The sequence below is a fragment of the Puma concolor genome, chromosome E3 (assembly GCF_028749965.1).
Source record: "Puma concolor isolate L17-30 chromosome E3, mPumCon1.1.hap2, whole genome shotgun sequence".
Classification (NCBI taxonomy): domain Eukaryota; kingdom Metazoa; phylum Chordata; class Mammalia; order Carnivora; family Felidae; genus Puma; species Puma concolor.
In genome coordinates, this window is record NC_141682.1 from 27,918,196 (window position 1) to 27,944,635 (window position 26,440).

The 26,440-nt window shown below is 44.3% G+C and overlaps 1 protein-coding gene and 2 long non-coding RNA genes across 3 annotated transcripts in view; 1 reads left to right on the forward strand and 2 right to left on the reverse strand.

Moving 5' to 3' along the window:
- LOC147573087 (uncharacterized) overlaps positions 1-26,440 on the reverse strand; it is a 476,171-nt gene that overhangs the window by 65,364 nt on the left and 384,367 nt on the right. The window lies entirely within an intron of this gene.
- The window catches only part of SMG1 (SMG1 nonsense mediated mRNA decay associated PI3K related kinase), a 140,451-nt gene continuing 129,553 nt past the window's right edge, over positions 15,543-26,440 (forward strand). The window contains exon 1 of the mRNA XM_086692960.1: positions 15,543-15,707. The gene's annotated coding sequence lies outside the window, so the exon portion shown is untranslated. The remainder of the gene's footprint in view (positions 15,708-26,440) is intronic.
- On the reverse strand, positions 17,382-22,809 carry LOC147573088 (uncharacterized). The gene is made up of 3 exons (XR_015245706.1): positions 21,933-22,809; positions 20,956-21,175; positions 17,382-17,419 (listed from the first exon to the last, which is right to left on the reverse strand). It is a non-coding gene; the product is annotated as an uncharacterized LOC147573088 (long non-coding RNA).

The window sequence follows — 26,440 nt, forward strand, 5'->3', positions numbered from 1 at the left end:
TGGCTTGGTGCTAAATCCAACCGACCCCAGTCACCTTCAGCCAATTCACTGATGTGAATGAGCAAGAAAAAACATAGCGGCTATCATATGCCAATGAGAGTCGATTGGGGGATTGGTCGTAATCTAGCAATATAGCTAAGGAATGCGTCCATTATGGTCGCATATTGTTACTGGTACTTGAGAGAATGCTTAACAAATGTAAACAAGTAACACAGGAAGAGTGCCTGGTACCTATTAGATACTCAATGTCAATCACTTTCTTTTTACACTTCCACACAGTGTCATTTCTGGAAAAGGAAGACATTTCTTTGAGTGTTAGTTGGCCTTTGGTTCTGGTCTGTGCCTCTTTCAATGGGTTTTCATCTGGGATTCAATCATTTCCACTGGGTCGATCACATTATTCCAGGCTTCAAGAAAGAAATTAAAATCAGCCCTCAGCAGCATGGGCTATGGACTTAAAATTTAAAGAGCTGAGGTTTCTGGCATGGGATTAATAATTATAACCCATAGATTTATGGAAATTATCAAAATACTGACTTTTTGCTCAGTCGTACAAAACAGTACCTCAAATCTGTCTGTGAACTTCCCCCTTTATTTTATTTGTACCTTTTATGTGTGTGCTGAGGCTATAATAAAAGGCGACTGCTGTATAATGGGCTCTTGCTGCTTGTAAACGCCCAGGCCACACCACAGACATTGTTTGCATAGCAGGAGACATTGATCTCATGACACTGCCCAATTACAGTGACTGTGTGTATTATACTGACTGACCGAAGGAGCTAAAATTCTCTGGACTTCAGGGTTCTGTTCTTGGGCAGCTACCCTTTCAGAAGCTCAGGGGGTAAGGCTGTTGTGTTAGCATAAGCTTACTTGCTAAATCAAGAGGGGGCTACAGCCTAGATTTGCCACTTAGTACGGACCAAGACCAGCGGTGTTGGCATGACCCAAGAACAAGTTAGAAATGCAGAGTCTCAGGCCTAGCCCCAGACCTAATGACTCAGAATCTAAATGTTAACAAGATCTCCAGGTGAGTCTTTTTTTCCTCGGTTTTGAAAATTGAGATCTAATTTGCATACTGTAAGTTTTCCTTTTTGAAATGTAAAATTCTGTGGTTTTTAGTATATTCAGAAAGATGTGCATCCATGACTACTATCTAGTTCCAGAACATTTTCATTAGCCCAAAACAAACATCATTCTCATTAACAGTCATACCCCTTTGCTCCCTCCCCCAGTTCCTGGCAACCACTAACCTACTTCCTGTCTCGATAGATTTGCCTATTCTGGACATGTCACATACATGGACTCAAATATTCTATGGGGCACTGGGTGTCAGTTGGTTGAGCATCTGACTCTTGATTTCAGCTCAGGTCATGATCCCAAGGTCATGGATCGAGCCCCATATCAGGCTCTGGACTGACAGTGTGGAGCCTGCTTGGGATTCTCTCTTTCCCTCTCTCTCCACTCCCCACCCCACATCTCGGTGCAGCCACTCTGGAAAACAGTACGGAGGTTCCTCAAAACTCTAAAAAGAGAACTACCCTACGACCCAGCAATTGCACTACTAGGCATTTATCCACGGGATACAGGTGTGCTGTTTCGAAGGGACACATGCACCCCCATGTTTATAGTAGCACTATCAACAATAGCCAAAGTATGGAAAGAGCCCAAGTGTCCATCGATGGATGAATGGATAAAGAAGATGTGGCATATACACACACATGCACACACACAGTGGAGTATTGCTCGGCAACCAAAAAGAATGAAATCTTGCCATTTGCAACTACGTGGATGGAACTAGAGGGTATTATGCTAAGTGAAAACAGTCAGAGAAAGACAAATATCATACGACTTCACTCATATGAGGAATTTAACATATAAAACAGATGAACATAAGGGAAGGGAAGCAAAAATAATATAAAAACAGGGAGGGGGACAAAACAGAAGAGACTCATAAATATGGAGAACAAACTGAGGGTTGCTGGAGGGGTTGTGGGAGGGGGGATGGGCTAAATGGATAAGGGGCACTAAGGAATCTACTCCTGAAATCATTGTTGCACTATATGCTAACTAATTTGGATGTAAATTTTTAAAAATGAAAAATAAAATTAAAAAAACAACCTATGGCTTTTTGTGTCTTGTTTCTATCACTTAGCCTAATCTTTTCAAAGTTCATCCATATTGTAGCATGTATTAATACTTCATTCTTTTTTATGGATGAGTATTATTTCATTGTATGGAGGTACCACATTTTGTTTATCCATTCATCACTTGAGAAACATTTGGATTGTTTTCATATTTTGCCTATTAACTGCAATGAACATGTAAGTACAAGTTTTTATGTGGACGTATGTTTCCATTTCTCTTGGGTATATACCTAGGAGTTTGCTAAGTCAAATGGTAACTTTATGTTTACTCTCTGTGAAACTGCCAGACTGTTCCTAAACTGGCTACACCATTTTGCACTCCCACCAGCAGTATTTGAGGGTTTCAATTTCTCCACATCCTCATCAACACCTGTTATTGTACTTTTTTGTTGTTGTTAACTGTGGGAAAATACATATCACTATAGAAGTTACCATTTTAATCATCAAAAAGAATTTTCTAATATTTATTTGTGGGAGAGAGAGAGAGAGAGAGAGCTCTAGCAGGGGAGGGGCACAGAGAGAGGGAGACAGAGAATCCAAAGCAGGCTTCAGGCTCTGAGCTGTCAACACAGAGCCACTCGCAGGGCTTGAATTCATGACCCTTGAGATCATGACCTGAGCTGAAGTCAGACACTTAACTGACTGAGCCACCCAGGCGCCCCTATTTGTTTCATTTAGCACACTGAATTCCAATTTCACCCATGTTGCAGAATGTGTCAGAATTTCCTTCCTTATTGGGTGCCTGGCTGGCTCAGTCGGTTAAGCGTCGGACTTCAGCTCAGGTCACGATCTCACGGTCTGTGAGTTCGAGCCCCGCGTCGGGCTCTGGGCTAACGGCTCAGAGCCTGGAGCCTGCTTCCGATTCTGTGTCTCCCTCTCTCTCTGCCCCTCCCCCGTTCATGCTCTGTCTCTCTCTGTCTCAAAAATAAATAAACGTTAAAAAAATTTTTTTTAAATAAATAAAATAAAAATAAAATAAAGTAAATAAAAAAGAATTTCCTTCCTTATTAAGGCTGAATAGCCTGCATACACCACATTGTGTTCATGCATTCATCTGTAGATGGACGCCTGGGCTGCATCCCTGGTTTAGCTATTGTGAATAATACTGCTTAGAACATGGGTGTAAAACTACCTTTTAGAGACCCTGCTCTCAATTCTTTGAAAGCATTGAAATTCAGAATTTCAGAAGTAGAATTTCTGGATCATATGATAAATTTATGTTTAATTTTTTTTTTTTTTGAGAAACCTCCAGACTGTGTTCCATAGCGACAAAACCAATTTATGTTCCCGCCATCAATACACGGTGTAATGTCCCTACGTCCTTGCCAACACTTGTTATTTTCTGTTTCCTTTGAGAATAGCCATTCTAATGTGTGGAAGGTGAGATCTCATTGTGGTTTTAATTTGCATTTCCCTAATGATATTGAGCATCTTTTTGTGTGCTTAATGGCCATTTGAACATCTTCTTTGAAGAAATGTCTATCCAAGTCCTATGTTCTTTTTTTTTTTTTTTTTTTTCATTTACTTATTTTTGAGAGAGACAGAGGCAGTGTGAGTGGGGAAAGTGCAGAGAGAGAGAGAGAGAGAGAGAGAGAGAGAGAGAGAGACAGAGAATCCCAAGCAGGTTCCGTGCTAACAGCGTGGGGCTGGAACTCACAAACTGTGAGATCATGACCTGACCCGAAACTAGGAGTCGGATGCTTAACCAACTGAGCAACCCAGGCATCCCCGGTTTGTTCAGTTTTTAATGAGGTTGTTTGTTTTGTTGCTGTTGAGTTTCAGGAGTTCTCTGTATGTTCTGGATATTAATCCCTTGTCAGATATACGGTTTGCAGGGGCGCCTAGATGGCTCAGTCGGTTCAGCGTATGACTCTTGATTTTGGCTCAGGTCATGATCTCACAGTTTGTGACATGTAGCCCCGCATCGGATCTGCACTGACAGTGCAGAGCCTGCTTGGGATTCTTCCTCTCCCTCTCTCTCTGCCCTTCCCTGGCGCTTTCTCTGTCTCTCTCAAAATAAATAAACTTAAAAAAAAAAAATCTACGGTTTGCACATATTGTGAATTGCCTTCTTGTTCTGTTGACAGTGCCTTTTGATGCACAAATATTTTTTAATTTTTATGAAAACAATCCATTTATGTTTTCTTTTGTTGCCTGCACCTTTGGTGTCCTAGCAAAAAAACATAGCCAGATTCAATGTGGTGAAGGTTTTGCCCTATCTTTTCTTCTAAGAGTTTTATTGTGTTAGCTCTTACATTTAAATCTTTCATTCTTTTTGTGCTAATTTTGCACATAGTGGTAAATGAGGATCCAGCTCCATTCTTTTACATGTGAATATTCCGTGTTCAGAGCCAGTGTAAAGTGCTCTGTTCTTATCCTTACCCCTGACCTTATCCTTACCCCTTCAGTGGTCTTCCATGTACTACCACTTTTTTTATACTTTATTCATCATAGTTTTTTTTTTTTTTTTTTTTTTTAAGTAAGCTCTAGGCCCAATGTGGGGCTTAAACTCATGACCCCAAGATCAAGAGTCACATGCTCTACCCACTGGACTAGCCAGGCACCCCTCTTCTTCATGCTCTTAAAAACCAAAAGTCAACCAAGCAAGTTGAAAGAGCAAACTGGCTTCATTCAATCAATCATGAATCAGGACGCCCCTCAAACAAAGAGAAAGAAGCTCCCATGAGCTGTACAAATGGAAGTCTTTCATAGGCAGAAAACGGAAATTTCCCAACCAAGAGTAGATGGTTTCAGGAAGGTCACCTTCTTTAGAGGGAAGGAGGCTTCTATCCTGCAGATTACCTCACTAACACTGACCCAGGTCATTCCATGTTGACTGGTTCAAGGTTACATTCCTGGGAGAGGCTGAAGCTGCAGTTAAGTTAGATATTAAGTCTTGCTTTGCTGACATGGGATTTAGCACAAGTGGCTCCGTTTTGGGTCTGATGTCTCTTTTTTTTCTTTAACAATACTGATGGGATTTTAGAGTGATGGGGGTCTGGAGCCAATGGTCAAGAAAGAATTCTTGAAAACATCTTTGGTGCAAAAAGTGATTTTATTAAAGCACGGGGTCAGGACCCGTGGGCAGAAAGAGCTTCACTGGGGTCGTGAAGAGTGACTGGTTATATATTATGGAGTCGGGGGAGATAAAGTCAAGAGGAAGTTTCTTAAAGGGATTTTCATATACTAAACAAGATTCACAGATTACTGGAGGCCTAGCTCTTGTCGAGGCAAGGCTACCCTTCCCTCCAGCAAAGCAGCAACATTAAGACAGTAGGGAGTTCCTGGATCTACCTTTCCCTCTTGTCTTTTCCCCCCACATCACTGTGGAGTGGAGGGTAATCTTGGGGCTATAGGTTTTTGGAGCTTAGTTTATTGATAAGATTGTCTTTTTCTTGTAATTTACCAAGATATTTGTAAACTGGTGGAGACTCAGTTCTTGTGAGTTCTAGCAGTTCAACCATTTAGTTTCTGTCCTTTCCTTTGTTCTTGGGCAGCCAGGAGTGCCTTGAGCGATGTCATCACACATCCTACCTGGGAGGTCGAGGGGGCTGTGTTGTTACCTTGTGCTTGGCCTTCAGCTTGAGTTATGCTCCCTCATCAATGTTATGCCCAGAATTCGTGATCCCCAAATACCGCCAGGGAGCCGAGTCCGATGTAAAAGCAAAAGAGCCTTTATTCGAGCTAGCTCGAGCTCAATCCCCTACCTGCACCGACGCAGCGGTGAGATACCAGGGAGAGAGAACGAGTTTCAAAAGGACAAAGGTTTTATTGGGGCCTAGGGGCATTTGGTGAGGTAATGGCTATGGCCTCAGCCAATTGGCTGGGGAAGGGTCCAAGTCCTGTTAGGCAGGTGGGGGGGGGGGTTACTCAAGGGGAGGAGGTGTGGTCAAGGTGAAGGACACAGAACAAGATGGAGTTGGCCTGCGTAGGCCTGCCCTTTCAATCAATACCACTAATTACATTGAATTGTAATTGCCTATTTACTTATCTGTCTCCCCCACTAAACTACAAGCTCAATGAAAGCAGGAACCATGCATTTCTTGTCTCCCCCCCCCCCCCCCACCACTGTATCTCCAGCACTTGACCCAGTCTCTGGAATAGAGTAGATAATCAGAAAATATGTATTAGTGTGATAGAATAAGAAATGTATTTGGGGCGTGCCTGGATGGCTTAATCGGTTAATCATCCGATTTCAGGCTCAGGTCATGATCTTGCAGTTCATGGGTTCAAGCCCTGTGTCAGGCTCTGTGCTGGCAGCTCAGAGCCTGGAGCCTGCTTCAGATTCTGTGTCTCCTTCTCTCTCTGGCCCTCCCCTGCTCACACTCTGTCTCTCGAAAGAAAGAGAAAAAAGAAAGGAGGAAAGGAAAGGAGAGGAAAGGAAAGAAAGGAAAGGAAGAAAGGAAAGGAGAAATGTATCTGATCTTTGTTCCAGGTTCCTTGCACAGGGCTCCAAATACTCTGGAATCTCCTGAGAGATAGGAGCATCCTTTGTTATTCATAACAAGCCCCTTTCATCAAATGTGAGTTTCTACTAATGAGGTGACAATGGATGGGGCCCTTTAATAACCTCAGGATGGGGCTAGTCATTCTAAAGACGGAGCATGTGATTAGAGGGTGGGAACCTCCCCTCCAGGGAGGGGAGAGAAGGGGGAGCTGGAGATCCAGCTGTATAAAAACTCTGGAACACAGAGTTCCAGAATTGGGTGAATTGCCAAGTTGGTGAACACATCAAGCTGCAGGGAGGGTGGTGCACCCAAGGAGGGCACGGACGCTGGCTCCATGCACCCTTCCTTCCATACGTTGCCTGTGCATCTCTTCACTGGTGTGTTCCTGATTTTTATCCTTTGTAATAAATTAATAAAAATAAGTGAAGTATATTCCTGAATTCTGTGAAACATTCTAGCAAATTATTAAACTTCAGGAGGAAGTTGTGAGAACCCCCAAATTTGTAGCCAGTTGGTCACAAGTTGTGGGTGACTCAGAGTTTGTGCCTCACATCCAAGTTGGGGGCAGTCCTCATGAGGGGGCATAAGGCAAGCTAAGAGCAAAGCACAAGCTAACAACACCCTGCCCCGTCCCCCTCTGCCAAATGGGATATGTGTGATATTCCTCAGGCGCTCCTGGCTGCCCCAGGACTAAGGAAAGAAAAATAAAACCAACAGTTAACTGATAGTCTCCATCAGTTTACAAATAGCTCAGTAAATTAAAGAAAAAGGCAATCTTATCAACAGCCTGGTCTCCAGGAACTCCCTACTTACTGTCTTAATGATAAAGCTTTGCTAGAGGGAAAAATAACCTTAGCTTGACAAGAGCTAGGCCTCCAGTATCCTGGGAGTCTTTAGCGTCTGAAAATCTCTTTAAGAAACTTCCTCTTGACTTTGCCTCCCCCTACTCTATCGTATATAACCAGTCCCTCTTCACAACCCCAGTGCAGCTCTTTCTGCCCTCGGGTCCTGTCCCTGTGTTCTAATAAAATCACCTTTTTGCACCAAAGACACCTCAAGAATTCTTTCTTGGCCATCAGCTCCTTGACCCCTATCACTCCAATCCCCCACCCCCATCAGTTCTGGGGCAACTGGCTGGCTCAGTCAGTAGAGCGTGCACCTCTTTTTTTTTAAATTTATTTTATTATTTTTTTTATTTTTGAGAGAAAGTGTGTGAGTGGGGGAGGTGCAGAGAGACAGAGGGACAGAGAATCTGAAGTGGGTGGGCTCTTTGCTGTCACCAGGGAGCCTGACTTGGGGGCTTGAACTCAGGAACTGCGAGATCATGACCTGAACTGAAATCAAGAGTCACACCAACTGAGCCATCCAGGCACCCTTAGAGCATGCAACTCTTGATCTTAGGGTTGTGGGTTCAAGCCCCACATTGGGTGTAAAGATTATTTAAAAATAAAATTTTAGGAGCATCTAGGTAGCTCAGTCTGTTTAGCATCTGAGTTTGCCTCAGGGTGTGATCTCCCAGTTTGTGAGTTTGAGCCCCACATCGGGCTCTCTACTGTCAGCACAGAGCCTGCTTCAGATCCTCTGTCCCCCTCTCTGCCTGCCCCTCCCCTGCTCACTCTCTCAAAAATAAACATTAAAAAAAAATAAAATCTTAAAAAACAAGTGGGGACAGTCTTGTGGGATACAGCCCTTTAATTTGTGGGATCGGACACTTACTCCAGGTAGCATTAGAATTGAATTGTTGGACAGCCAGTTGGTATTGGAGAATCAGAGACCTGGTGTTGGGAAAAAAAAAAAACTCCATGCAGCCAGCTATGTAGGGGGTAACCAGTAAATACTAAGTATTTTTATAATCATTATTACCAGCCCCTTACTCCAACCAACCTTTGCAAACTGGCACAGAGATATGTGAGTATTTTCCATGTGTGTTTCCTTGTGCACAGAATTTAAGCCAATTTAGACATCCATGTTTCTGATTAATGAGCTAGAGATAATGATTGAACCTGAGGCCAGATCTTAAGATGGCTCTTTGAACTTTTCTGAAATTATCTACTTTAACACCTTTGGAAGGAAAATGCACCAGGGTGAGAACATCAAGGCAAAGAACTTCCTACCCATTTAGTGATCAAAATGTAAAGGATAAAAACCCATCTTAAGATTAAAGCAGTCTTCTGAATATGGGAGAAGGAAACAGGAGATGGTTGGGGGGGTGGCATTTGCAGCTGATTTAATTGAATATCTCCTTTTCATCCTTGGCTGCTAAGATTAATGTTGATTTTGAAGGCAGGATACAGTGGCTGGGAGAAAATTCAGCATGAAGTTTGCTGGAAACAACTATAGAAACTGTAGAGAGATCAACTTAGATATCAACTGTAGAGAGATCAACTCAATTCAAGGCCAGACTAAGTCCTTCAGCCCCTTTAATCCCTTGAAAATATTGCTGCTATAATGTCGTGTATCTTCCTGATGGGATGCACTCTGAGGGACAGGTCACCTATGAAGTGCTCTTGCCCCAAAACAGCCTGAATCGAGTCAAGGCTCTAGAAGTAACTTTCCAGTTTGCCAGAAAGACAGGGGAGAGAGTCAACACCAGGAAGGGACCAGACACATTTGGAAGGTGGGACATCTTTCATGACAACTGACCTGATTCTTTTAAAGGTAAATGTCATTCATTTCAGAAAGTTCATTGTTAGTGTAAAGAAACACTACTGATTTTTGTATGTTGATTTTCTATCCTGCAACTTTACTGAATTTGTCTGTTAATTCTAATCAGTGTGTGTGTGTGTGTGTGTGTGTGTGTGTGTGTGTGTGTGTGTGTGTGTCTGTGGCGTGTTTAGGGCTTTTTTCCCATAGGATCATGTCATCTGGAAACAGATAGTTTTGTTTCTTCCTTTCCAGTTTAGATGCCTTTTATTTCTTTTTTCATGTCTAATTTCTGTGGCCAGGACTTGCAGTACTGTGTTGAACAGAAATAGTAAGAGTAGGGGCACCTGGGTTGCTCAGTCAGTTAAGTGTCTGCCTTCAGCTCAGGCCATGATCTCACCGTTCATGAGTTCGAGCCCCGCGTCAGGCTCTGTGCTGACAGCTTGGATCCTGGAGACTGCTTTGGATTCTGTGCCTCCCTCTCTCTCTGCCCTTCCCCTGCTCATGCTCTGTCTCTCTGTCTCTCAAAAACAAATACACATTGAAAAAAGAAAGAAATAGTAAGAGTGGGCATCGTCGTCTTGTTCTCAATCTTAGAAGAAAAGCTTCCAGTTTTCTAACATTAAGTACGATGTTACCTTTTCATACATGGTCTTTGTGGTGAGGTAAATTCCTTAAATACCTAATTTTTAAAAATTTTTTCCAATGTTTATTTATTTTTGAGAGACAGAGACAGAGTATGGGCAGGGGAGGGGCAGAGAGAGAGGGAGACACAGAATCTTCTCCAGGCCCTGAGCTGTCAGCACAGAGCCTGACCCGGGGCTTGAACCCATGAACCGTGAGATCATGACCTGTGCTGAAGTCGGACACTTAACCAGCTGAGCCACCCAGGCGCCCCATTAAATATCTAATTTGTTCATAGGTGTTTTATCATGAAAAGGTATATTGTATTTTATCAGATGCTTTTTCTGCATCAGTTGAGATACTCATGAGATTTTTATCTTCATTCTGTGAACGTGGTGTAGCTCATTGATTGATTTGGGTATGTTGAACTATCCTTGTATCCCAGGGATAAATCTGTCTTGTCAGGGTGTATGATTCTTATAATGTGTTGTTGAATTTGGTTTGCCAATACCAGATGAGGATTTTTGAATCTATACTCATCAGGGATATTGGCCTGAAGTTTTCTTGTAATGTCTTTGTCCAACTTTGGTATCAGTGATGCCAGCCTCATAAAATGAGTTTGGGAGCGTTCCTTTTTCTTCTATTTTTTGGGAAAGTTTAATTTTTTTTTTAATTTTTTTTTTCAACGTTTATTTATTTTTGGGACAGAGAGAGACAGAGCATGAAGGGGGGAGGGGCAGAGAGAGAGGGAGTCACAGAATCGGAAGCAGGCTCCAGGCTCTGAGCCATCAGCCCAGAGCCTGACACAGGGCTCGAACTCACGGACTGCGAGATCGTGACCTGGCTGAAGTCGGACGCTTAACCGACTGCGCCACCCAGGCGCCCCAATATTTTTTGGGAAAGTTTAAAAAGGATTGGTATTAATTGTATAACCTAGATGAACTTGGAGGACATTATGCTAAGTGAAATAAGCAGACACAGAAGAACAAATACTAGGTGTTTTCACTTCTATCAGAAATCCCAAACACTCAAACTCAGAAGCAGAGAGTAGAATGGTGGTTTCCAGGGGCTGGAAAAAAGGGGAATCCAGGAGGGTGTTGGTCTGAGGGAAGAGTTTCAGGTATGCAAGACAGAAAAGTCCCAGAGATCTATAATACAGCATGTAATGTATAGCACATACAGTTAATGATAGTGTATGATATCTGTATGATATTCTTTTTTTTAAGGGGATAGCCCTATTTTTTGAATGTTTTTGAAAAATGTTTAATGTTTATTTTTGGGAGAGAGAGAGAGAGAGAGAGACAGAGACAGAGCATAAGCTGGGGAGGGGCAGAGAGCAAGGGAGGCACAGAATCCAAAGCAGGCTGCAGGCTGTTAGCAGAGTCTGACATGGGGCTCAAATCCATGGACCGCGAAATCATGACCTGAACCAAAGTCATGTGCTTAACTGACTGAACCACCCAGGCACCCCTATTTATTTATTTTTGAGAGAGTGGAGGAGGGGCAGAGAGAGAAGGAATGAGAGAACCCCAAGGCAGGCTCCACGCTGTCAGCACAGAGCCCAATGTAGAGCTTGATCTCTGGAACCATGAGATCGTGACTCCAGCCGAAATCTAGTCGGAGGCTTAGCTGACTGAGCCACCCAGTTGCCCCTGTATTATATCATTAAAAATTTGTTAAGAGGGTAGATCTTATGTTAAATGTTCTTATCACTAAATGAAGGAAGGAGAGAGGAAGCTTCTGGAGGTGATGGTTACGTTTATGGCTCTAGTTTTTTACGGGGACAGTTTCACAGATGTAAACTTACCTTCAAACTCGTCGAAATATATATATTAAATAATTACAGCCTGTTTTGTGTCAAAAAAGAAAAGTCCATGTCATTGAGAAAGTAGATCAATGGTTGCCCGAGGCCAGGAGGAGAGAAACAGGAAGTTAATGTGTAACAGGTGCACGGTTTCAGTTCTGCAAGATGAAAAAGTTCTGGAGACAGAAGGTTGTGTTAGCTGCACAGTAAAGTAAATGGACTTGCTGCCGTTGAACTGCACAGTTTAAAATGATTAAGGTGGCAAAACTTGTGTGTGTTATACAATTTTTTTACATCAGTGTGAAAGAGGAGATGATGGAAAGAGATGAGAGGAGTTTTCTGGATAAAAAGAGAGTAAAGAGACAACAATACCTGCCACAGGTGAATTTCTCTCTCTCTCTCTCTCTCTTTTTTTTGTGTTTATTTATTTATTTTTTGAGAGAGAGAAAGTGCAAACGGTGGAGAGCCAGAGAGGAGAGACAGAATCCCAAGCAGGTTCCACGCTGTCAGCGCAGCCCGATGTGGGGCTCGAACCCACAAGCTATGAGATCATGACCTGAGCTGAGATCAAGAGTCAGATGCTTAACTGACTGAGCCACCCAGGTGCCCTTACCACAGGTGAATTAAAAAAAAAAAAAAATTATGTTTATTTATTTTTAAGACAGAGAGAGAGCATGAGCAGAGGAGAGTAGAGAGAGAGAGAGGGAGACACAGAATCCGAAGCAGGCTCCAGGCTCTGAGCTGTCAGCACAGAGCCCGACGCGGGGCCTGAACTCACAAGCTGTGAGATCATGACCTGAGCCGAAGTGGGACACCCAACCGACTGAACCACCCAGGTGCCCCCCACAGGTGACTTTTAATGGCATCCTGGTTTGAGGAAACGAAGCAGTCTTAAAGGCATTTTGAAGACACCCGGGGAGATTTGGAAGTGGATGGATACTGGAGACAGTAGAGAATTGTCGTTAATTCCCTTAAGTGGAATAATGCCCAGAGATAATGTAGGAGAATGTCTCTATTCCTACAACGTGAATGCTGAAGTATTTAGGGATCAAGTGTCCGTGATGCCTGCAACTTCCTTTCAAATGGTTCTGGGGAAAAAAAAAAAAAAACAAACAAGTTCAGTAAAAACAAAAATAAATAAATGACAGCAAAAATGACAAAACATTAGCAATTCAACCACTGCTACTCATTGTATCCTTTTTTGGAACTTCAGGGGTATCTGAAACTTTTCGTAGGAGGATGATAGGATAAGATGATTATAATTCCTCTTCATCCTTTTTCTTAAGTGGTTCATGATACCAATAAAACCAACAACAAGGTGGTGGGAGGAGGGACGAATAGCTGAAGCACAGGGGATTTTTTCAGGCAACGAAACTATTCTGTGCGTATGATACCGAAAGGGTGTATGCGTGCTGTTTTGCATTTGTTAAAACCCATAGGGCTGCACACTACAAGGAGTGAACCCTAATGTAAGTTTTGAACTTTTGTTAACAATAACACACTCACGTTGCGTTATCAGTTATGACAAAGGTCCCACACCAATGCAAATTGCTAATAAGAGAGGAAATGTAAGGGAAGAGAGAATATATGGGAACTCTGTACTTTCTGCTCATTTTTTTCTGTAAACCTGCTGTTTGTGTAAAGCTGATCTACAAAATAAAGTCTAGGGGGGCGCCTGCGTGGCTTAATCGGTTGAGTGTCCAACTTCAGCTCAGGTCATGATCTCACAGGGTTCATGAGTTCGAGCCCTGCGTCAGGCTCTGTGCTGACAGTTCAGAGCCTGGAGCCTGCCTTGGATTCTGTGTCTCCCTCTCTCTCTGCCCCTCCTCTTCTCGCCCTCTGCTTCTGTCTCAAAAATAATAAACATTAAAAAAAAATTTTTTTTTAAATAAAATCTAGGGGCACCTGGTTGGCTCAGTTGGAAGAGCATGAGACTCTTGATCTTGTGTTGTGGGTACAAGCCCCATGATGGGTACAGAGATTACTTAAATAAATAAACTTTTAAAAATTTTTTTAAAAATTAAAAGTAAATGGGGCGCCTAGGTGGCTCAGTCTGTTAAGCGTCCGAATTTGGCTCGGGTCATGATCTCGCGGTTTGTGGGTTTGAGCCCTGCGTCGGGCTCTGTGCTGACAGCTCGGAGCCTGGAGCCTACTTCAGATTCTGTGTCTCCTCCTCTCTCTGCCCCTCCCCAGCTTGTACTCTGTCTCTCTATGTCTCTCAAAAAATAAATAAATGCAAAAAAATTAAAAAAAATTAAAAGTAAAGTCTTAATTGAAACAAGAAGAAAAGTAAAGTTTTTTTAAAATTTTTTCCAATGTTTATTTATTTTTGAGACAGAGAGAGACAGAGCATGAATGGGGGAGGGTCAGAGAGAGAGGGAGACACAGAATCTGAAGCAGGCTCCAGGCTCTGAGCTGTCAGCACAGAGCCCGACGTGGGGCTCAGACTCACGAACTGTGAGATCATGACCGGAGCCAAAGTTGGACACTTAACCGACTGAGCCACCCAGGCGCCCCAAAAATAAAGTTTTAATAATAATCTGAGAAGTTAGCAGTCAGAAATGCATGCACTTGGATACTGTATAATTATAAAATATGGGCCACAAATTTGGCTCTGAGCTTCACAGAAGCTAGGCAAAGAGGGAAACACATGATAAAAACATATTTACTTAATAGAAGGTAAGATGTTTTTTGGAAGCAGGGGAAGAAATAGGAAAGAAATCTCTCCCATGGGTCCTTAAAAAAAAAAACAAAACAAATAAAAGGTTATGTACCTGCTCATCCTTGATATTTTGCTAAGATTGACTCAAAAGCAAGTTTCAGGGCACTGGTTGTTTCAGTCAGTAGAGCATGTGATTCTTGGTCTTGGGGTCATGAGTTCGAGCCCCATGTTGGGTGTAGAGATTACTTAAAACCTTTATATATTTTTTTAATTTTTAATTTTTTTTCAACGTTTTTTATTTATTTTTGGGACAGAGAGAGACAGAGCATGAACGGGGGAGGGGCAGAGAGAGAGGGAGACACAGAATCGGAAACAGGCTCCAGGCTCCGAGCCATCAGCCCAGAGCCTGACGCGGGGCTCGAACTCACGGACCGCGAGATCGTGACCTGGCTGAAGTCGGACGCTTAACCGACTGCGCCACCCAGGCGCCCCTATATTTTTTTAATTTTTAAAAAATGTTTGTTTTTCACACACACACACACACACACACACACACACACACACACACACACACACAGAAACTGAAGCAGGCTCCAGGCTCTGAGCTGTTGGCACAGAGCCTGATGTGAGGCTCGAACTCAGAAACCGTGAGATCACCACCTGAGCAGAAGTTGGATGCTCAACCAACTGAGCCACCCAGGTGCCCCAAAAATAAAATCTTAAAAAAAAGTCAGGGGCACTTGGCTGGCTCAGTTTGTAGAGCATGAGATTCTTGATCTCAGGGTTGTAGTTCAAGCCCCATGTTGGATGGTGGGGATCACTTAAAAAGAAAATCTTTAAAACTGGGAACATAATAATGGGGGGGAACCCCAGACAGCAAAAGGAATGTAAGAATGTATACAAAGTTCTCCTTTTTTCTATTTTCTCAGAATGACACGATCGTTGCTTTTATCCACGTATCAAATATCAAATTCTTGTAGGGTGGGGAGGGGGAGGGTATTCCCCTCTTTGGCTACTGGCCCTAAACTCTGTTGAGTAATCCAACCCTGATACAGCTCTTTTTTTTTTTTTTTTTTTTTTTTTTTTTTTTTTTTTTTTTTGCAAAAAGTCATTTGCTCAACAAATATTGACATTTTGGTATCTGTCAATGCCAGGCATCACGTTTGGTTCTGAGACCACAAAGGTCAAAAGCAAAAATTCCAGCCTTCAAGGAATTTACACACTTGAGGGGAAGGAAGGAGACTGACCGGCATGTCTCATCCTAGTGTAATGAGCCCAGAGTGACCGGGTGTCCGGAGGGGATCGTGGCAACAGCACCTCGGCGGCTTCACGACTGAGGCAGTGAGTCAGTGAAGCTTGAAAAAGAGGAGCCACCTGCCAAGGCAAGGGGAGGGGGAGAGAATGCCCAGCAGAGGCAAAAGCGGGGACGGCAGGGAGGGCAGAGCGTATACCTTGAGAACAGAAGCTGCCCTGGAGTTGAAGCTGGAAAGGTGGACCGGGACCAGGTCTGGGGGCTCCAGAAAGCCTCTTTCTAGAGTTTAGGCGCTAACGTGATGGTGTTGGGAGGCTGCTGGGCAGGGAAGCCTCCCGGTCAGAAATGGGTTGTTTGGGAAAATGTCCCCTGGCTGTTTCCGAGGAGGCCAAGCTGAAGGCAGCTAGACCAGTTCTGAGCTATTGCTGCAACGAAGGAATGAGCCAGGAACGGAGCCAGAGGAAGGGGCGGCTTCACTGGGCATTCTGGAGTAGAACCAGCAGGACTTACAGAGGGATTATAGGCTGGGGAGAACGAAAGGGAGGAGGTAGGTTGACACCTACGTGCCACGCAGGGCCCTGGGGTGATCCTGGGTGTGGAAAGCAGGTGAAGGGCTTCCAGAGGAGGGAGGCGGTAACCAGTAGGTCTGGGAACATTGAGGCCCAGGGCGTGCGGATGTCCGGGTAGAGGTGGTGGGCTGGCCACTGCAGGGGCAGGGCCGGAGTTCTAGAGAGAGCCTGTGGCTGTGCTGTGGGCCTGAGTGTCCAGCAGGGCACTGTGAAAGGGACACACTGGCCCTTCCTCAGCCCTGTGCATTCACACCATGGTCTGTGTGTCAGGCCCTGCCCGGGGCATGGAGGTTGTGCAAATGGACAAAGACTATCCAAAGGAGAGCAAACAGATGCTCCTTACTCAGAGCTGTCTATATAGGCTATAGCAAGCGAGTCAGCCCCCATTATTTGTGTTTTGGCACAGACTCAAAGGCAGACAGAGGAGGGGCGCCTGGGTGGCGCAGTCGGTTAAGCGTCCAGCTTCAGCCAGGTCACGATCTCGCGGTCCGTGAGTTCGAGCCCCGCGTCAGGCTCTGGGCTGATGGCTCGGAGCCTGGAGCCTGTTTCCGATTCTGTGTCTCCCTCTCTCTCTGCCCCTCCCCCGTTCATGCTCTGTCTGTCTCTGTCCCAAAAATAAATAAAAACGTTGGAAAAAAAAAAAATTAAAAAAAAAAAAAAAGGCAGACAGAGGAGAGGGAAAGCTTTATTGTTAAAAAAAAAAAAAAAGGTGGGGGCAGGGAGCGCTTTGCTGGCTCAGTGCATAGAGCATGTGACTCTTGATCTCAGGGTTGTCAGTCCAAGCCCCATATTGGGTGTCAAGCTTACTTAAAAAATAATAATTAAAAAAAAATTTCATAAGTAAATGAAGGAAGGAAGGATTCAGCTGTGCCCACAGTGGAGGCTGTTGGCATGGGGAAGTCAGAAGTGGGCTAACTAGAAGAAGGGCATGCCATGTGATTGGTTAGGGGTACCCATTTGGCTTTCTCTAGCTGGTCCTAAGCTAGAAGCAGAGATAGGAATTAGGGAAGCTGTCAGTTACTAATCAAGCCCTGGCCTTTGGGGGACGGTTGTTCCAGGGGCTGTTGTTTGGCTCCCAGGCTGGTTACTGTAGACAATGGGTTGGTTTCCTGGACTGCAGATTGAGGGTCAGAATTCTGTTTTTATATAAGGTCTGGCCAGTGTCCGTCTATTTAGTCTCTCAAGGTGCCGCAGTCCTTGAGCTACAGTCCTGGCCCTCATGGCCCTCATGAGTGCCTGGCCCTCATGGCACTTGCGTTCCCGGAGGTGAGACCTGCATGAAGCAAAAACAAGCAAATCTGTTATCAAGACCCTTCCACCCAGGGTTCAGTCCTTTTACTGTCCTTATCAACTGGTTCGTTTTTTTTTGAAGACACTCAGCAAGGTCTCAAAGGGTCTTGATACTAGAACTCTGACAGGTTTTCAAACCTGAAACACGTTTCAAAACATGTATGTAAATGTTCATCCCAGAGCTATATACAACAGTCCCAAGGGGAAACAGCCCGGATGTCTATCAATAGATGAAGGGATAAACAAAATGTGGGATATCAATACAATGAAATATTATTCAGGGGCACCTGGTGGCTCAGGCGGTTGGGTGTGTTAGACTTTTGGTTTTGGCCCAGGTCATGATCTCATGGTTCGTGGGGTCGAGCCCCGTGTCGGGTTCTGTGCTGACAGCACGGAGCCTGCTTGGGATTCTCTCTCCCCCTCTCTGCCCCTCCCCCCCCCCCCCCACACACACACACACACACTCTCTCTCTCTCCCTCTCTCTCTCTCTCTCTCTCTCTCTCTCTCTCAAGATAAATAACGTTAAAAAAAAAAGAACTATTATTCAGTCACAAAAAGGAACGAAATGCTGGTCCATGCTACAATATAACCATGGATGAACCTTGAAAACATTCTCCTGAGTGAAAGAAGGCAGACACAAAAAACTACACAATGTATGATTCCACTTAAATGAAATGTCCAGCATTGGCAAATTGATAGGTATAGAAAGTAGATTAGCTGTTGCCAGGGGCTGGGCTGAGGGGAAGCATGGGAAGTGACTGCTTAATGGGTACCAGGTTTCTTTAGGGTGATGAAAAGCTCTGGGACTAGGTAGTAGTTAGGGCTGCACAGCACTGTGAATGTCCTTCATGCCACACAATAGTACACTTTAAGGGTTTTTTTTTTTAATGTTTATTTATTCTTTGAGAGAGAGAGAGAGAGAGAGGGAGAGGGGCAGAGAGAGAGGGAGACACAGAATCGGAAGCAGGCTCCAGGCTCCAAGCTGTCAGCACAGAGCCTGATGCAGGGCTCGAACTCACAGATCATAATATCATGACCTGAGCCGAAGTTGGTCACTAAAGGAACTGAGACACCCAGGTGCCCCTGTTTTTTTGTTTTTTTGTTTTTTTAAGTTTACTTATTTTTGAGAGAGAGCGTGAGCAGGGAAGCAGCAGAGAGAGAGGGAGACAGACAGGTTCTGTGCTGTCACTGCAGAGCCCTATGCGGGGCTCAAACCCACAAACCGTGAGATCATGACCTGAGCCAAACTTGAATGCTCAACCGAGCCAACCAGGTGCCCCTAAAATGGCCAAAATGGTAAATGTAATATTACGTATATTTTATATACATGGTCAGTTCTGGAGATTTAATTAGATTAAAAATACTTATAGGCAAGGATTTTATTTGGTCAACTTTGCTCAAACAGAAGAAAATTCATTAAAAATGTTTTTAAATGTTTATTTATTTTTGAGACAGAGAGAGAGTGTGTGTGCGGCGGTGGGGGAGGGACAGAGAGAGAGGGAGACAAAGAATCTGAAGCAGGCTCCAGGCCTGAGCTGTCAGCATAGAGCCCCACGCAGCTTGAACCCACAAACCATGAGACCATGACCTGAGCCAAAGTCAGATGTTTAACTGACTGACTGAGCCCCCCAGGTGCCCAAAATGCATTGTTTTTAAAGTGAAAATATCAGGGGCGCCTGGGTGGCTCAGTTGGTTAAGCGTCCGACTTCAGCTCAGGTCACGATCTCGCGGTCTGTGAGTTCGAGCCCTGCGTCGGGCTCTGGGCTGATGGCTCAGAGACTGGGGCCTGCTTCTGATTCTGTCTCCCTCTCTCTCTGCCCCTCCCCCGTTCATGCTCTGTCTCTCTCTGTCTCAAAAATAAATAAATGTTAAAAAAAAAATTTAAAAAAAATTAAGTGAAAATATCAGCTCCTGGATATGGAATGAATTTCAAAAATGTAAAATATACAATATAGAAAAGACAGCTTTCACTCAGTATGGACAGTTCATTTTCTCAAGAAATCCTATTGTTATTTATGCTAACATAAATATTATTTCTAAGGTTATCTAGGGTTATTATTTCTAAGGCTTTTACATGATAACAAAGCCAATAGTTAGTGATTATGAGTATAAAGGTGATTTTGTATTTGGTCAATATCACAGTGTTCACATTTAAAAGATATCTAATGCAGAACAATGGCTCAGTTTGAATGATTGCAAATGACTTTGATGACATAATAGTGTAACCGCTTTAAGATAATAGCAATGAACTATTTTTTTTTGTTGTTGTTGTTTAGGCAAATGACTCTGGTTCTTTTTCTGTTACTCATTGAAAAACAGTATCAATCTCACAAGGTGATGCCCAGTCTCACTTTCCTATGGGCTACAATTTATTCTCCACTTTCTAGGCACTGGGCTGTGGGCTATGCGTAGTGATCTAATCTACATCCTCACAATCCCCTGCTGGGTAGGATTTCTTTTCTGCATTTTACAGAGAGGTAGTATCATTTGTCCAAATTCTCTCACATAGTTAACACTGGATCCTAGCTTTCTTTCATTCTAAATCCTATTCTCTTAATTAGCAGTCTTATTCTGTAAAGGGACAGATCGCACATATTTTAAAGCTTTTCAGACCATGCAATCTCTGCTGCAACTATGTACTTACTCTTCATGGTAACACAAAAGCAGCCACAGACACATAAACAAATGAGCACAGCCTTATTCTGTGCTACAATATGGGCGCCGAAATTGTATTGATTTCCTATGTGTCATGCAACATTATTCTTTCGCTTTTTTCCCCAGCAATTTAAAAATGTAAAAGCCATTCTTGGCTTGCAGGCCATACAAAAATAGACAGCAAGCCAGATCTAGCCTTATGGCTCTAGTTGGCTGACCTCCGCGTCTGATCTCTGCGGGGTCCCCAAATGCAGTGTGTACAGCAGAGGGCTAGATAATAAGGTGAATGGAACAGGCCGGGCAGTACGTCCGCAGTTAGTAGGGACTGTGACTAACAGAAGAGGCTCGGGCTTCCTAAAGGAAGCTCTCAGTCTGTTCTTAACTCTCATTGCCATGTGTGAACGCAGCCCAGTATTGCCAGTCCTTGCATGTTTTCAGAGGAAGGAAGCTGGAAATTCATGTTTGTCTTTGCAGTCTCTCTGTTTCAATATTAGCGGTGAATTTAAATTTCTGAAAGAAGATAGTGTCCATCAAAGCACATCTTGGATCAGACATGGCCCACAGGGTCCCTTGTTTGTGACCTCTTCACTCTGGTTGTGTGGGTTCTCAACCCTGGCTATTCCTGGAATCACTTTGGACTAAAAAAAGCTTCAGAGAAATCACTTTGGACTAAAACCAAAAACAAAAACAAAAACTTACCCCCAGAGATCGGATTTACATGGTCTACAGTGGAGCATCTGCATATTTTTAAAGCACACCCAACCCCCTACCTCCCCTCCCCCCCATTGATTCTGAAGTGTAGCCACTACTTTCTCCTTCAGCCAATCACACATGCAAATCCCTGGAGCCCTGTACATACACACCAAAGGAGGGCAGATTTCCAGCTGCTTTTGGTCCAAAAGCCAGTTCATTTATGGGGTTCCTGGGTGGCTCAGTCGGTCGAGCGTTCGACTTTGGCTTAGATCATGGTCTTGCGGTTCGTGGGTTCAAGCCCCTCATTGGGTTCGCTGCTATCAGCACAGAGCCCACTTTGGATCCTCAGTCTCCCGCTTTCTCTGCCCTTCCTCTGCTCTCTTTCTCTCTCTCAAAAATAAATAAAACATTAAAAAAAAAAAAGTCAAATCATTTAACATATTCCTGTGCCTGCCCCAAAGCTATTGCTTATGAACACTGGCCATAAGGGACTGGAGTCTTTCCCTGCTCATTAATCCTTGTACTTGTTAGAGAAAAATACCTCTTCTCGTCAGGGCTGAGGAGCAAAATCATAATGACCACTTGCCAGAATGCAGAGGGAACCGGTCATGGGGCAGATTTGGGAATAGTCTGATGGCAATTTTTTCTGCACACTGCCCTGCTCTGCTTAGAATCCTGGGGTACTTGAATCCTTGCTGTGGTCAAGGGAGCCCCACACACAGATGTAGGCCAGCTGCCTGACCCACTGGTCTCTGATAGCTTCTCCTGCTCTTTACGGTGGCCTACACGGTCTGGTCCATTGTATCAGTGAGGGTTCGACCCAGAATCACTATAGGTTATGGGATAAGAGATTCATTCTAGGAATTAGACCTCACAGAGCTGAAGGAGGAGTAAGGGAAAGAATGATTCAGGAGGGAAAGTAGGAGATCAAAGGAAGCACTGGCCAGTTGGTCTGAGCAGCCAAGCACATTTGGCCACCAAAATAGAACAGCCAAGGAAGGCTCTACGGCAGGCTGTGCCTCTGTGTTGCTGTTGCCACCAAGCATCTGGTGGTGGGACAGGGGCTGCTGTTGGTCAGGACAAGAGCTGGATGTAGAGCGGAGGAGAGCAAAGGCCAGTGGAACCTGCAGGCATCTCTGTATCTTACCATCTACCACTGCATCCGACCACGATGACTTTCAGGGACGGTGCTGCTGCACCTGCTCTTGCCTCTTTCGGCCAAAGCGAACAGGGAAGAGGATTCTAGGAGACCTCTTTCCAACGTAACCAAGTTGACCAGTACAAACCACTCATCCCTGCATTCCTCTCTTGCCTCTTCTGGCCATCACCCTCTGTGATGGTTAATTTTGACCTGGGCCATGGGTTCTCCAGGTGGACATCTAGTTAAACATTACTCGGCAAATCTGTGAGGGTGTTTTTGGAAGAGATTAGCATTTGAATCGGTAGACTGAGTGAGGCAGATTGCCCTCCTCCAGGTTGGCGTTAGCCCAATGGGTTGAAGTCCGGAGTGGAAAAAGCCTTAGGAAGAGAGAATTCTCTACCCCTACCTGAGTGTAGAGCTGGGACATCTGTCTCCTCTTGAGATGGGGACTTATACCATGAGCATTCCTGATTCACGGGTCTTGCCACTGGCCCCATTTCACACCACTGGCTCCTTTGGTTCTAAGGCCTTCACGTTTGGACTCGAACTACACCACCAGCTCTTCTGGGCTTCCAACAGATTGTGGGATTTAGCCTTCATTATCGTGTGAGCCAATGTCTTTCTCTCTGTCTCTCCTGTTGGTTTTCTTTCCCTGGACTAAGAACTCTGTTTCCTACACAGCCCTTCTTTAAGTCCCCACAAGTTACCAAGTTCCTTCCTACCTCAAGGACCTTTCATTTCCAGCTGTAATGTTCTTCCCCCACCAGAACTCCTCACCTAGCTCCTTTTTTCTCATCCCCTAGGGCCCAGCTAAAGTCACTTCCCCTGGACTTCCCATGCAAGTTATCTTCCTGTTATTCTCTCATATCTACAACTTGGGGCTGTATCCATACAACAAAGAGACAAGGCTCAACACTCAGCTTGGGGTTATATATTTACTTGTAGTATTTCTTTCTTTTGCCAGCTCTGAAGCTCTTTGAGGGCAAAGGTTGTGTCTACTTTGTTCACCATTATAAACCCAGTGCCTGGTATGGAGTAGTTCCCAAACAAACCTGTGAAATGGACACAGTGGTTTTGTTTTTTTTTTAAGTACTCTCTACACCAAACGTGGGGCTCAAACTCACCACCCCAAGATCAATAGTCGCATGCTCCACCTACCTAGCCATCCTGGTGCCCCTAAACGTAGTCATTTTCAAGGCCAGTGTTTGATAGTATTTTGGTGGAAAAAAATAAAAAATAAAAAAGATGGTCCCTTGCCTAATATGTGGTTTCATTCTGCTATATAATATATGGTCTATATATGTCAAAACAAGCCAAAACAAAAATTCTTAAAGTCTCTGCCAGAAGGCAAAAATTAACCTTACTGCCCATTAACCCTGTTGGGATCCCCCATTGGTCTGGTAAAAACCATTAGAGGGGATAGCTAAAACTTTGTGATGGAATTAACCAACTAGCTCTCAGCAGGAGTTTTAATGGCCACCAGGGGAGGTCTAGAAAATTTCTATGGCTTAATGGCCCACATACATTCACAGCTCTACATGTTTCTTCAGCGTCTACATTATTTTCTCTGTGAGAATGCTTTATCTGAACAGACTATTTTTCTTGAAAAAATATTTTTCCAAAAAAAATTCCAGATAGCTATAATCCCAGTGCAGAGTTTTCTACCGCAATCCATGAGCTAATGAAGGCAAATAAATTTGTGGAATCCCTGAGACATATAGGCACTTAATAAATGGTAGTTTCTTTCTCCAGGGTTATTTTTCTGTAAGGATTAAACAGACTTGCAACAGGTACTAAATAAGTCCTAAAAATCTAATGTATAGTATAGTGAATATAGACCACAATACTGTATCATAATCATCAAACTTGTGAAGAGACTAGATCTTAGTTATTCCCACCACTAAAAGGAAATAATTATAGGTCCTAATTGTCAGTATACAGTGCCAATCATATGACAATACAGGAATGTGTCAAATCAACATGTTATACACCTGAAATTTACACAATGTTATGTATAAAATTTATTTCAGTTTTAAAAAATGCTACTTAACTCAAACTACTGGTTATGAAAATGTCCCTGAAAGAAAAGAAAAAGGTAGGGGCGCCTGGGTGGCTCAGTCGGTTAAGTGTCAGACTCTCGATTTTGGCTCAAGTCATGATCTCATGGTTTGTGAGTTCAAGTCCTAAGTCAGGCTCGGTGCTGAAAGAGCAGAACCTCCTTTGGATTCTCTCTCTGTCCCTCCCCTGCTTGCCTGTGCACTCATGCTCTCTCTCTCTCTCTCTCTCAATAAATAAATAAAATAATAAAGTAATTTTAAAAAATAAAAAACAAATTTTTTTTTTTTTTTTAGAAAATGAATAGGTAAGTAAAGGAATGTATTTGGAGAAGATAAAAATGAATGTTTATTTTAAAGTTTATTTATTTATTTTGAGAGAGAGCGCACGGAGGGAGAGGGAGAGAGAGAATCCCAAGCAGGCTCAGTACCATCAGCACTGAGCGAGACTCAAAGTGACAACTGAGAGATCATGACCTGAGTGGAAATCAAGAGTCAGTTGCTCAACCGACTGAGCCACCCAGGTGCCCCCAAAATGGGTATTTTTTAAAAAGCTGCTAGGCCTTACCTCTGCTTTGTCTTGAAGCTTAGTTGTAAATCTCTAGCATGTAATTTAATGTAAAAAAAAAAAAGAATTAAAAACTGGAAAAAAAAATTAAAAGCTAGCAAAAACATTACATGGATTTGGAAAATAACTCTGGGGTAAGGAGCTCAACATTTTTAGGAACGGCCCTGGATGTGGAGCTGCCACCGCCTTCCTCTTCCTCCTCCTCCTCTTCCTCCTCCTCTTCCTTCTCCTCCTCCTTCTCCTCCTCCCTCTCCTCCTCCTCCTTCTTTCCTTCCTCCTTCTCCTCCTCCTTCTTCTTCCCCTCCTCCTTCTCTTCCTCTTCCTCCTCCTTCTCTCCTCCTCCTTCTCCTCCTCCTCCTCCTCCTCCTCTTCCTCCTCCTCATCCTTTTCCTCCTCCTCATCCTTCTCCTCCTCCTCATCCTTCTCCTCCTCCTTCTCTTCCTCCTCCTTCTTCTTCTCCTCCTCCTTCTTCTTCTCCTCCTCCTCCTCCTTCTCCTCCTCCTCCTTCTCCTCCTCCTTCTCCTCCTCCTCCTCCTTCTCTTCCTTCTCCTCCTCCTCTTCCTTCTCGTCCTCTTCCTCCTCCTCCTCTTCCTCCTCCTCCTCTTCTTCCTCCTCCTCCTCTTCTTCCTCCTCCCTTCCTCCTTCTCCTCCTCCTCCTCCCCCTCCTTCTCCTCCTCTTCCTTCTTCTTTTTTAGTTTTTTTATGTATTTTGAAGGGGGTGGGGGAGGACAGAGAGAGAATCCCACCCAGACTCCACGCTGGCAGCAAGGAGCCTGAGCCACCCAGGTGCCCTGGGCATACTTCCATCTTGTTCCCATGAGAGAATTCTTACTGCTCCCACCCCTTCTCAATGTTCCTATGGTCACAGCTGAGCTCTTCCACCCTTTGCCCGAGAAAAGAGCCACAAAAGCACCTCTGGAATAGAATCATGGGCTTTTACCAAAACAAGTGAGAATGTTCCACCACCATCCAGACTTGGTGGGAAATCTCCAGTTTGCCCAGGGCCAGGCATTCACCCTCACCATCAGCACCACCTCTCCGGGGACGAGGCCACCAGCGTCTATTCTACAGTGGCTACAACTGGCCTGAACTCTCCTAAAAGGAGCTGTCCACACAGAGTGAACCAGCTGGGGAACTGACAAGCCTTGGGACATAAAGGTGGATCCTAGGCTGGGTGTAACTGGTTGACAGTCCTCTCTGGGTGACAAGAGAAGGACAGCCAACATAGCTTCCAAGCACTGGTCATTCTTGCTTATTTAAGTACTTAAGTGAAGATCAGTTCCTCCCCACAGCACCCCTGTGTGTTCTCTCTTTCCCAGCCCACCAGCAGAATCAGCAGCACTTTGTTAGACGTGCATGTTCTCAGGCCCCACCCACCGCAACTGAAACCCTGCAGGGTGGAGTCCTGCAATCTGTGTGTCTTAACAAACCCTGGGGGTGACCCTGAGATATACTAAAGCTTGCTCTAGTCTGGGGCAGTGCTTCTCCAACTGGGCATTGTACTAGAATCTCCTGAAGTTTTGAAAACTCCGAATGGCCAGGCTCCACCCATACATTTTAAATCAGAATCTGCCAAGGAGACCGAGATATCAGTAGTTCTCCCGGATCCGCCGGGGTGACTTGAATGGGCAGGCATGTTTGAGAACCGGTGGTCAACTCTAGGGCCTGGAGGCCCAAGAGCGTGGTCTCCGGACCTGCAGCTTCAGCACCACCTGGGAGCTTATTAGAAATGCAGAGTCTCAGGCCCCAACCCAGAGCTGCTAAAGCTGTCTGCACTTTCACAAGATCCCGGGTGACTGGGAAGCACATAGAAATGTGACAAGCACTGACCTGGAGAACAAAAAACACATCTGAAGTGTTTCTGACTTATAGATCAATGATTTACCCAATTG